Here is a 12,106-nt window from a genome sequence, read left to right as displayed (position 1 = left end):
TTGCCTACAGAACTATCTCAAAGTCAGTGCAAGAAAGCAGAGAAAAATCTGCAGGATGTTTGTCTTATAGCTGTTTATTATTATTATTTTTTCCCATTAAAAGCAGTCTGCAATACTCTAGAACTTGGCTTAGGTCACGAGCAGGCAGTCCATTTATTTTAGACTGTCAAGATCAGTTTAACCTCAAGATGGTGCTAGATGGTTAAGTTGGCTGTCACAACAACTCTCATTTGTCATTTCAGTTTTCTGCAGATTGAAGAAGCGTCAATAATGAATAATTGGTTAACAACCAATAAGGAAGCATTCAGGATTTTTATTAATGTGGGTCACATGTTTAGATTAATATGTTTATCTACCTGAGCAGGGAATGAATTGATTTGAAAAGATACTGACTCTATCAGCATCTATGATAAATAGTGCTTGTAAAGAAGCAGATATGTATGAAGGTATTGAAATAAAGGGGATAGGAGATATACAGTATGCAGTGTGATATCTCACCAAGTTATGAGAACCAAACAGTAGCCCAGGAACAGTGGAAGTGTTATTTTGGCAAGTTGAATTAATTGAAATATATAGATAAGTGGTAAATAGTTAAAGCTGTATGTTTTGAAGAATTACATTCAAAACAAATGAAAAGCAGAAATGCATTAATTATGCCAGATGAAGTTGTTTTCCTCCTAGAAGATGGTTACCCAAATCATGGCCATAGTATTTCAGATACAACAGTGCTATGAAAGCGCTAAGACCCTGCTGGTGCAAACACAGGGTGCTTAATGTAATGTATCAGTGTGCTCATTCTCGGATCAACAGGGAAACGAGCTGCATTATTCTAATGACTTTCTTAGCTCAAGCTGTCATATAGATGATGTTACAGCAGAGCAGAAATTGCAGACTGCTGTTGGGGGCTTTCCCTTCACTTGCAGCACTGGGTCTGATCTTGTAGTGCAGTGGTCAGATAACCAGAAATTCATATTGCAGCTTCATTTCTTGTGAAAGAGTTAAGGCAAAGATTTTCAAAGCAGCTCTTGTCCATTGTTCTGTTACTGCTTATTGCAAAAACAAACAAACAAACAAACAAATAAACACAACAACCCAGGACGCTACTTTTGCATAAGCTGCTCATAAATCAATGTGTTGTCGCTGCTGTGGATCTGCTCACAGAAAGAGTGTTTTTCCAGCTTGAAATGTGAATGTACTTGAAGATCCCAGTTCCTGGGCAGACCCGTGGGTGTTGGAAAGCAGCAAGTCTGTCTCCTCACTCCCTCACTCGGTTATTTTTGTTGTTGTTTCCTTTTCTTTTGTCTTTTTTAATGCTCGCTATTTTGGCAACAAGATTTAATCTCTCAGAAAAGCCGCAAAATGGGAACAATTTATGTGTCAAGTCAATTCATTTTGCACTAGAAAGGCCTTTCAAGAAGATGTTTGTTTAATGTATAACCTGATAAATGAATCAGCAAAATAACATGGGCGCTTGGGGATGCGCAGTGACAGCTGGCTTTTTATTTCATTTTATTTTTAATTTTGAAATGTTTATTTTGACAGGCATTTGTCTTGATATCTTCCAATGTTTTGGTAATTGTTTAATGCAAGCAATTACTAATGAGGATGCTGAATCAGCCAAGACAACATTACAGAAATCTGAAAAGCTCTGGGATTGAAAAGAGCTGCTTGATCTCCTGAAATCCCTGGAAATTTGCCACCATGCCTTTGTATTTAAAAGAGAAGATTTTGCTGTCCCTCTCATTTATAAACCCGGAATGACACAAATGAACACACTGATGCCTATACTGCTCAAAAGGCTTAGGTCCTCTAAGGTTTATATAATGCATTTCTTGGAGAGAAAGAGTCAGCTAAGTGTAGTTGTTTGGTGTTCTTTATAAAGCAGATAAATGGAAGCTGAGTTGTGTCCTACCCTCAGATTCTTATCAGATACAGATAAAAGTATAAATAGCCCAGGAGACAGCGTTCTCTTAAATGACCATCCTAAGGTTGCTGGGGCTTTTGGAGAAGATTTTTCTTCCCTAGACAGTTATAAAGACCCTGAAAGTTGATTTAAGTTTATAACATAGGGAAATGTAATTCTACCTCTTACGTTCAGTATTAAAGCAGGGCAAATGTCTTATGTATAATATCAGAAAACTATTCAGAAGGAAATAACACACCGGGCATCTCAGTTATCCAAAAATTTATTATAAAAACTATGTCAAAAAGGAAATAAATGGCATTTTTTAGAGCAGCGGGGCAATGAACATACTATGATTTTATTTTCATTATATTCCAGCATGACATTCCAGCTGACAGAAGGAGAGAGCCAGTAATAAAATTCATGCTTACATGGTTCAGGATTAATCAAGGGGAGAGCGAGGGTAAGAGTATTTAGCTAAAAGTCATTTTAAGTCACAAGTGCATAAGGATAGATGATTAATTATGTTGTCCACTTTGGGCAATGACTGTGCAGGACAAATTGCATTTGAACTTGGCCATAAGACAGTTTAAAAACCAAAAGCACTGAGTGGCAGTTAAAAAGAAGATGTTATTTTTAATTCCTCGTAAGGAATTGTGTATTGATACAGAGAAATGTTTCCTTTTTGGTTTCATAGAGGAATTAAGCTGAAAGTTGTTTATAGATATTGATCCTGACACAGGATCCTCCCAGCAGCAGTATCAGAGGTGCATCTTGCTGAGAGATGGATGCTGAGTGTTTGCACCGACCTCTGCTGCACAAAGATGAGAGTCAGCATCTGGATCTCCATATGGAGGATAAAGGTTTTTACATTAAAAAAGGAAATCTTTCCAGCAACTCTTTTGGCAGGTACAATCATAAAGACAGTCTTTGAGCATCTTATTACACTGTTAATGTATTCCCATTGGGAAGTTAAACTAATTAACTTCTCTCTTATGCATACCTTGGTGATATTTTTACATTTCCCAGGGTACAAAACCAATCACAAGAACAGGAAAGTGTCACCTTCCAATAGATACTCCATGGCAGGCACTGGAGGTCGTTTTTCAAGGAAAATGTTTTGTTTGCTCTCCGGTTTCTTAACAATGTAGAGCAAGAAATTATATGGCCTTACCTGATAGCATTGCTTCAGCTTGGTGGCTTTCTCTTCTTTCTCTGTTTTTTAACTTTTCTTTGTGCTCTTAGTATCATCAGTGCCTATTCTTGTGTTCTGTGATATCCAGAAAAAGGAAAAAAAGAATGATGACAGCATTGAGAAATACAGGGCTACTGGAGAGACTACAACTAAGGACCCACTGAGATGCTTGAGGGGCTTGGAGCACCTTTCCTATGAAGAGAGGCTGAGAAAGGCAGGGCTGTTCAGCTGGAGAAGGCTCAGGGTGGTCTCATCCATGTCTGAAGGGAGGGGCAGAGAGGACACAGCCACTTGCAGAGGTGCCCATTGCCAGGAGCAGAGGCAGTGGGCATAGCCCAGAGCTCAGCAGTTCCTCCTGCCCATCAGGCAGCACTGCTGTGCTGTGCAGTGCTGGGCCCTGCTCTGGGTGGCTCTGCTGTGACAATGCTGGGGCAGAGGGAACCTAAGGAACCTCCAACCTAAGCTGTAACTCTGTATGATTGCCATTCAGTGTTCTGATGTCATCTGTGTGTGTAATGTAATGATGTGAGAATAGCAGCCCTAGATCTCTTCAGTCCTGATCTAAACCTACTAACCTGATTACTTACCTTTTGTTAAGGTTTCATTGCTTTAATCTAAGTGGAAAACAAGGTCTTTGGAACATCCTTTAGAACAAAACAAATTTCAGCAGCAAATAGTGGTCAAGTGGAGCAGAACCTAATTTAGGTGAATAATGAAGGACAGACAAAACACAATACCAGTGCCTGTATGCAAACTCAGCCTCTGATGGAAACTTCTGTCATTCATAGTGTTCTTCCAACTACAAGGGAGTATATTCCTCTAAAAGCATTGTTGTCATGTGTTGTGGAAAACCACAGTAACACAGGACAAGGATCATTGTCTGCATCTGCCTAGTACTTCTAAATGGGATATTTTTAGTAGTTTGGAATTTAGAAGGGCTTTTGTGTCAGTCAAGGTCATTTTTTTTTTTGAGCTTGTGTGATGCTCACAGCAAAGCAGCGAGTATAAACTGCAATTCAGCATCATATCCCTAATTTAGAATGTAGACAATTATGACAGATTAACCAGAGATAATAGCTGTGAACTTTATTCGTTATTACCTGGATCAGCAATGTTGGAAAAATAAGTGGAAGGCATAAATGAAATAATTTGTTCCTGGGCAGCTGAAGAACACACTAAATCACCTTGTAGCTAAGAATGAAGACCATGTTCTTGAACAGACAAAAAAATCATGGTTAAGGTCACTCTAGATTTATTATCCCAAGGAATATTATTTTTAAAAAGGGTTTTCTTGACATTAAAATTAGCTTAAAGAAGCCACCATCTTTAGCTGGTTTGCTGTTGCAGGCCTAAGAGTTTGTTCAAGAATTCATTAGATGACAATGTTGTGTGAACAAATTGAGGGAAGTCTATTGAACTGCATGAAAATACATGTTTTCAAAAGCATGAGCAGCAGAGATGAGGTTGGCATCATTTTCTTGTATGGCTCTTAGGAAATTGCATAGTTGCACAGCTTTGTATTCCACAGGCACAATGAGCACAAGTTTTGTTACTTTTTTTTTCCCTAAAGCACATTTTGTGATGAGGAAAAGGGATCATGGGCAACTTAAATATAATCTCCTTTCTATTATAAAATGTCTAAAATGGAAAATAGATACTAACTTCAATGAACATTAGCATATATTTCATGAAATAAAAAAAAGATACATATTCTGAAATATATTTAAACCATTATCAGACCATTGTCATTTGTAAATGTGCTTTAATCAAAACCTACACTTAAAAGAAATTTCAATTCTTGGGAAGAAACAATTGCTACGGGAAAAGTTGGGATGAAAAAAATGCTGTCAGTCCTATTCAGAATTATTTGTCCCTTGAACATGATCATCCTGTGGGAAGCCACTTAGCAGAACATAGGCCTAGATTCATCCCATCTAACTTCATCTGTTTCCTTAACATGCTGAGCAAGGAGGCTCTTTGCTGAGATGGCCGATGTGGAAAGATGCTCAGCTGCATCCCAAATAGCAGTGCCTTTCCTCTCCATTAATGGAAGCAACAAGGCATTAAGGCTTCCAAGTGCTGAGAAGATACAGAAACCAGAGGTATTTGGGTTTTACACTGCAAAATTGTGTGGCATGAAACTGAATGCCTCTGGTTCAGCCTCTCCTCTGTGGATCCCTGGCAGCTGTAGAAACAACACAGAAGAAAAGGATTTCATACCAAATCCTTATACGTTCGGGATTACAGGGTAATAATTCCAAGCAGATTGAGGAGCTTCATGGATGTTATGAAGTTTAAATATATTGCCCACAGACTTTCAGCTCAGTGAATCTGAGTGTGTAATAGCCTGTGATGAAGCATGCAGGCCTATCAGTGCCCCTGGAGGAGACTCTGAAGTCATTTCACACCCTGTGCTGAGCGGAATCTATTAAGAGGACAACCTGCCAAGCCAAATCCAAACGAGTTAAATTCCCAACCAGGCTCTGAAGCTATTCAGGGTGTTACTAATAATGGAAACATCATTATCTGCAGCCAAACTCATTTACATGATATATTTTGAAAGAAGGGAATTGGGATTAGTGAGGAGAGGAGAGGACTGCTCTTCCTGCCAGCCAAAGGAGTAAGCACTGGTGTTACCCAGGAGACTTTTTGATTTGTTGTCCTCATGTTTATTGATTGTCAGCATACATGGTTGACATGAAGTTACAGACCTTTCCTTGAGATAAAGCTCTCCTTGAGAGTTTTGACAGCCTTGCATGTGTCGTGTTTAAATGTTAATAGTTTATTAGCCTTTTTCTGTGACCACAAGACAAAGATCAATGAGCATCAAGAAGGTAAGTGGTGAAGTTAGAACTGTGGCAACTAATCGGATACTCAAATGATATAGTAACATGCCATAACGGTCAGATGAACTGTACCTGTTAGGTATTTCTAGAACCAAGCCCATAGATGTTTCTAAAGGAGCTGACCTACTTTGAGTGGAGGTTATTGGGCTCAAAGTACATTGATTGGGTATGGTTTTGAGGTTTATATAATACTTAAGCTCACACTAGATGGCAATAACTGTCCCCTGAAGGCTTACAATAGGACCTACAGAAAATGGTTGTACATTTTCTACTCTGTAAAGTGAGAACCACCTTTTAATGTTCAACTCAGCTTTTCTCGCGGAAGTGAGTTTTGCCTCCTCCCCATCTTTTGTTAAGGGATGAATCCAAAGGCAGTGGTTTCATTTTCTCCAGGAGCACTGCTGAACGTGTTTTCTTCAAAGCACTGATGGGCGAACCAGCAGCCCTGTTAAATTCTTCTTCACATGCACTCCTCTCCTATCAGCGGAAATTAAGTCTTATTCTTGGGAAATATTTCAGTGGCCACTACTGTTCTGTCTGCTTTTGATGCCCCAGAGTGCCGGAATGATTTCAAATGCCATCCACAGTGGGCTAATAATGCCAAAGAGATTTCAAGTACCAGCCAGCCTTTGCTATTCACACCCGAGTAGTTTAAAATATCAGCACTGGAGTAGCCTCATAAATTAGCAGCGCATTACGTCTTTTCATTACAGATGTGGCAATGTCATCCAAGAAAGTTAATGACTCAGGCACCAGGAAATGGTCTTCTAGGTAGCAAATGTTCAGCAGATCACGGTATTCCATTTATAGCACAGAAGATGATCTAAATATCACCATTGCTCTGGAGAAAACAAACTACTTCATCCAAACACGCTGTGGGCTCTGTCCATAAGAAGTATTTCTCTTACTAGCTCAAGTAGTTAAGTCATGCTAATCTATCACACTACCTGTTGTCTTCAGTAATCTATGCCTCTGTGCAATAGTAATATATGGCAATATTCTCATGTTGGATATTGGTAGTCAGGACTAGATAAGTGCTTTATTTCTGATGTTCCAAAACACACTACCAATACTAGTAATTCTCACTGCTTCTCTGTGATACTGATTATTTCAGAGATACTTACACTGAGATAAAGAAAGAAGCCAACTGTCCAATGGTATCTCCATGGCAAACAGACAGGAGTGCCTCAGTTCTCAGCTCACTGACCTTGTTCCTACAAGGTAGGGCTCCATTTTGAACTAAATGATTTTACACACATCCCCATTTCTCTCACTAATGGAAGCTTCCCAGGAGTTAATTCTAAGTTGAGTTCTGGATGGAAATGACAAATTTTTACTTTTTTGGTTACTTAAATCCAGTTTTTAAAATGGTGAGGAAATATTTTTTTAGACTTAGTAAGGCAATTTCTTAGTAATTATTTATACTTAGTGTCCCCTTTCACCTGCTTACTTCAAATATATCATCAGTACACTTTCCACCTGGAGCAAAGGGAGAGGAAGAAAGGGAATATAATTCCTGAAGTCTCTTGAGTTGCTCTTACTAGTTTGGGCAATTCCCAAGAAGTACTTGGGACTCAAAGCCTGTCAGCAGCCACGGCTCATCCAACCTGCCTAAGAATTCTGCTTGCAGAGCCAGCGCACTTTGTGGCCAAAATTCAGTCTTTCCAGGACACCCGATAGATGCTGTAGCACATAATTTGCATGGGCAAAAGCAAAATGTCTAAAATGTTCCCAAAATTGCCCATAGAGAGTGTTGTCCAGCTGCCTCAATTCCCTTTGTGTCTCAGCCTCACACAGAATGTTCCTGGGCGCAGAAAAACGCAGACAGACAGACTTGAAAAAAGGGGTAGGAAAGGGGGGAATGCATTAGTCAGACTTTAACAGTTGCTTTCCAGGAATATGCCATGTTTTTTGCATGCTTGAAAGTTTTCCCTGGATACTGAGTCATTTCTGCACAGAGCTATTCTGGGCCATCCAGCCTATGATACTGTGTTGTATTCTTCACACAGTTGCATAACAAAAATAAGTCGATCCGAGTTCGTTCAGCATCTTGTGGATGATTTGGGAAAGCATTTGACAATAGCCAGGGGTCAGAATAGTTGAGAGTCAGATTACATTATTACCACTTGCCAGAAACCAGGCCAGGGGGTAACATTCAGCACAGCAAAATCCATTCCAGAGACTTTTTCATCACAGGTTTGTGTACCTGGTGTAGCAGCTGTTCTCACTTTTGTGGGGCACAGAAGAGAAATTGTTCTGGACAAGTTAAAATCAAAGACTTGAACTGTGAATAATCTTTTTGTTGGTAGCAGATTGGAGAGAATGGTTTAGATACATGGATATTATTGCACCTGCAGAGGGGAAGCAGCCTTGTTTCCAGCATGTGTAAATCCGCTTTGGTCTTTGTAGTGTGATGGTAGAATTGCAGAATGGAGAATCAGGTGTATGTGGCCTATAATTTTAGCAGAAAGTCACCCTCTCAGAAGAATAGCTTGGAGAATTCATGTCTTTGTATGAGGAGGGAAATGAAATCCCTGCACAGGGATACTCCCAGGTTGAGTGGTTTAGAAGCAGCTTTCTCACGTTTTCTGCAAAACTCACTGTATGAGCTTGCATTGTAAATGGCACCCAAGGATTCCCCAAATTATGCTGGGTGGATGTTGTTACCTTCTGTAGAAACTGTTATTCTATGTCAGTGCCTCAACGAACAAAGCAGATCTCCATCCTGCTGCCTCAGGAAAACAGCATTTAGGAAATGATAGAGGGGTGAGGAATGAAGGTGGAGAAGGTTTGGTGCCACCTCCTTGTGTTATGTCCTGCAGACAATTTCCTTCTTGTTTTGTCAATGACTCACAGGCAGTAGCCCATAAAGGGGGATTTATTAGGAGTCAGAAGGGAAGGTAACTCTGTCCTTCAGTATGTGATGTATTCATTTTGGGTCTTGTGATAAGAAAGCAGCTGTGCTCACACGCATTATATAACAAAACTGTTCTGGCATCCACAGTCAGATGATCTCAGTCACATCCAAATTTCCCCTTCCACTGCGTTAGAATGGGGCTGATATCTTGATTTGTAGAGATTTAAACTAGCCAGGGAGGCCTTTTCCTAGTGCAATTTTACACCCATTCAGTTTACTTGACGTCATGGAAGTGTACTACACTACTTTATGCGATGGAGGATATAAACCTTCTATTTTAGTGTTGAAAAACAGATAAAAGTTCGTAAGTAAATGTCATCTTGTTGTGTGGAAGTAACACATCAGGCGGTTCAATGGCAGCAGCTGCCATTCCCAGCGAGCTCTCAAGGTGTTTGTCAGAGTTTTTGAGAAACTTTTACTCCTCCCGAATTTCATTCTTGACAATTGTTCTCAAATGTGTGTACTGCTTAAATAACACCTATTGAATAAGGTGTGGCTGTGAAGTGAAGGTTATTTCTCTCTGCTAAGAGAGGTGTTGTGGAAGTCTGGTAAAGAGACACGATCAGATTGTAGCATTGAATGTCTGACTGAAGATCTACACATGCAGGGGATGTATTTGTATCGACTGGAAATGGTGCCACAGACATAAATTGATGGCAGTCTTGAAACTTATTCTCAAACTCCTTTATCAATCTGGAAAGCACCGCCGCATGTTCTACTTATTAAAACCTTGTTGTTTTGCTTTGCAGAGCATCCCTCCCTTGTGAGAGCCTTTCACGTGTGCTGTATTGATTGTGGTATCTGCACCAAGTGAAACGTTGTTATTAAACTTGTTTTCCCTAAACCTTTTGCAATGAAAAGTCAAATTACTTAATTCTGAGGAGAGGGACGTGCCAATGAGTGGCTCACACTCTTGCCCTTATATCATGTACTTTTTCCCTGACTAATCTACCTGTTCAGTGAATTGAAAATAATTAATGGAAGTGGTATGCCAAGTTTCAGTCAAATGCATTGGTTGCAAGTATTTTGGCACGATGTACAGGAGGGAGAATTGCAGTAACTGTAAGAAATTATATCAAATGTCAGTTTGCTTCTGTGAGGCTTCACACCAAATAGATGCTGTTCTCAGTAACAAAAGCCCTTAATCCTGTCCAGGGCAGAGATGCAGCTGGATGTGTTTGCGTGTGGGAGTGCACAGAGGCCACCAATGGGCTCACTCCTTTTTCAACAAGATGTAGTGCAGCAGCTGGATGTGGGGACCATCTTTTCACAGGGGAAGAAAAGAAAGATGCTGGGCAGTCCCCACTGGACTGTATTTCATGGCAGCCCATAAAATGCAGTGCCAACCCAAGTAGTGCTCTTTTTCTCCCATACTTCATGTTTCCAAGCATGAGAACACACTGACCCTGAGCTAAAAAACAAAAGTTTTGCTCAACGCTTCTTTAGTCTTCTGTTTTGTTTATGAGTGAGTATGATTTAGATCTGAAGGAATAATGGGTAATATTATTTCCCAAATAGTTTAGGCTTAAAATCATAAAATTTAACAAATGAATAATTCACTGTATATATTTGTGAATTATTTATCCGCTTCTGACTGCTGAATAAATGTAACCTGATGCAAAGCTTAGAAGAATCTGTGCCTTTCTAATGACATCAGCATATTCTGGATCAAGCCTTAAAAGGAAAAAGAAAATTAACAAATAATTTATGTGAAAGCAATTCCATAAAACCTCGACAAATTGTTCTCAAGTCGTGAGTTGTATAAATTGCATTCCAGCAGTGCCAAGTACGTTCTGAAAAGTGTGCTCTGTTCAAATGCAGTTTGTAAACAGAAAATTTCGGCCTCTCCACCCACCTGTATGTAGGTGTCACTTTTGGGCAATTCACACCATGGAGAAAATCAACATTTTTAAGTAATTGATTTAAATAGAAAAGGTGTGTTTCAGCAGAAAGACATTGATCTACTTTGTGTGCAATCTAGCCACGTTGTTATATTTTGGACGTTGTTTTTCTTGGCCTTGCTAATCATGTCTTCTGTACATAGACTGCATTTTAGCAAACACTGCCTTTACACAAAGAGGTGAATTGTTTTCGTCCCTGCGGAGCTATTCTGAGTATGGCTTTCTGCAGCACTGTTGGTGACAGTGCATGAGAGAGGTTCTGTTTGCACCTAATTAGGTCCATGTGGGACTTGCTTAGTGCTGGTTTTGCCATTGCATCTTGGGCACTTGCAATCAGAGTAAATTGTTCCAGAGTGCAGGAATACACAGTAATGCATCTGCAGAAGATGTAAAAATGCTGCTGCTGGCATGAATGCATGGCACGAAGTAAAGGGAATATATTTTGTAGGTATGCAAGTGAAAGAAAGGCAGCTACACAAGCAACATGTTGCTTGGAATACTGAAATAGCAATGACATTGGTGTTTTATCTAACATTATGACTTCCCATTACTGTGACTAATTAATTACATTTGATGACAAACAATAATTGCTTACTGTTGTGCTTCTATTTCTATGCATATCATTCCCTATTTAAAAATGTGGTTAATCCAACTGCTCTGAACAGCTAAGTATCAGTGTTTCCCATACTGACATTCCATTCCTCACATCCATCTTGGTCTCCAGCCTCCTTCCTCAATAAAACGTACCTGTTTCAGTACTGAAGGCAGTGCTGCTGCTGCATGCAGCCACTGAGCAAGGTGACTTTTGTGTCCTCTCAGCTTGCCTTTCTCACTTATATAAGGAAGACAAATCTGGCAGCTTTGCAGTGTGGTTTACTGCAGGCATCACTCGCTCTGGGTTCCTTCCTGAGAAAGTTTATTTAATGAATTCTATAGTTAATAGCAATCGCTATGGCATTGTAGAGAAGGTGGCTTGTTGAAATAACTTTCTTTTTTTTTTGGAAGAGTGCAAATTTGGCTGATACAGCAGAAAAGGTGACATCAAATGGGAGCCTGACTGATGGCCCACATTTCGCAGGTTTAAAAAGTAGACAGACACAAGGTCAGATAGACAGAAAGAAGGTTAAACATCTTCGGAATCGGGCGTTTTTCACCAAGCTCTGCAGTTCAAAGAGAAAAGAATGAAGGGCATTTCTGTCACCTTTTGTCATAAAAACGCCTGAATGGTTGATCACACTTCCTTGTGCCATCCTAACTGATGAATCTGATGGTAAAATCAAAAATAACTACCATCTGTGATGTCATTGACAATGTACTTAAGAGCTACCACTTTGAGTGCTTCTT

The 12,106-nt window shown here is 39.7% G+C and overlaps 1 long non-coding RNA gene across 2 annotated transcripts in view; it reads left to right on the top strand.

Annotated features, from left to right (window-relative positions):
* LOC107320872 (uncharacterized) overlaps window positions 1–12,106 on the top strand; it is a 132,751-nt gene that overhangs the window by 28,584 nt on the left and 92,061 nt on the right. The window lies entirely within an intron of this gene.

Source organism: Coturnix japonica, chromosome 13 (genome assembly GCF_054131305.1).
Source record: "Coturnix japonica strain WE chromosome 13, WE-NBRP24, whole genome shotgun sequence".
Classification (NCBI taxonomy): Eukaryota; Metazoa; Chordata; class Aves; order Galliformes; family Phasianidae; genus Coturnix; species Coturnix japonica.
Note: the sequence above shows the minus strand (reverse complement) of the source record. Positions and strands in the feature narration are given on the sequence as shown.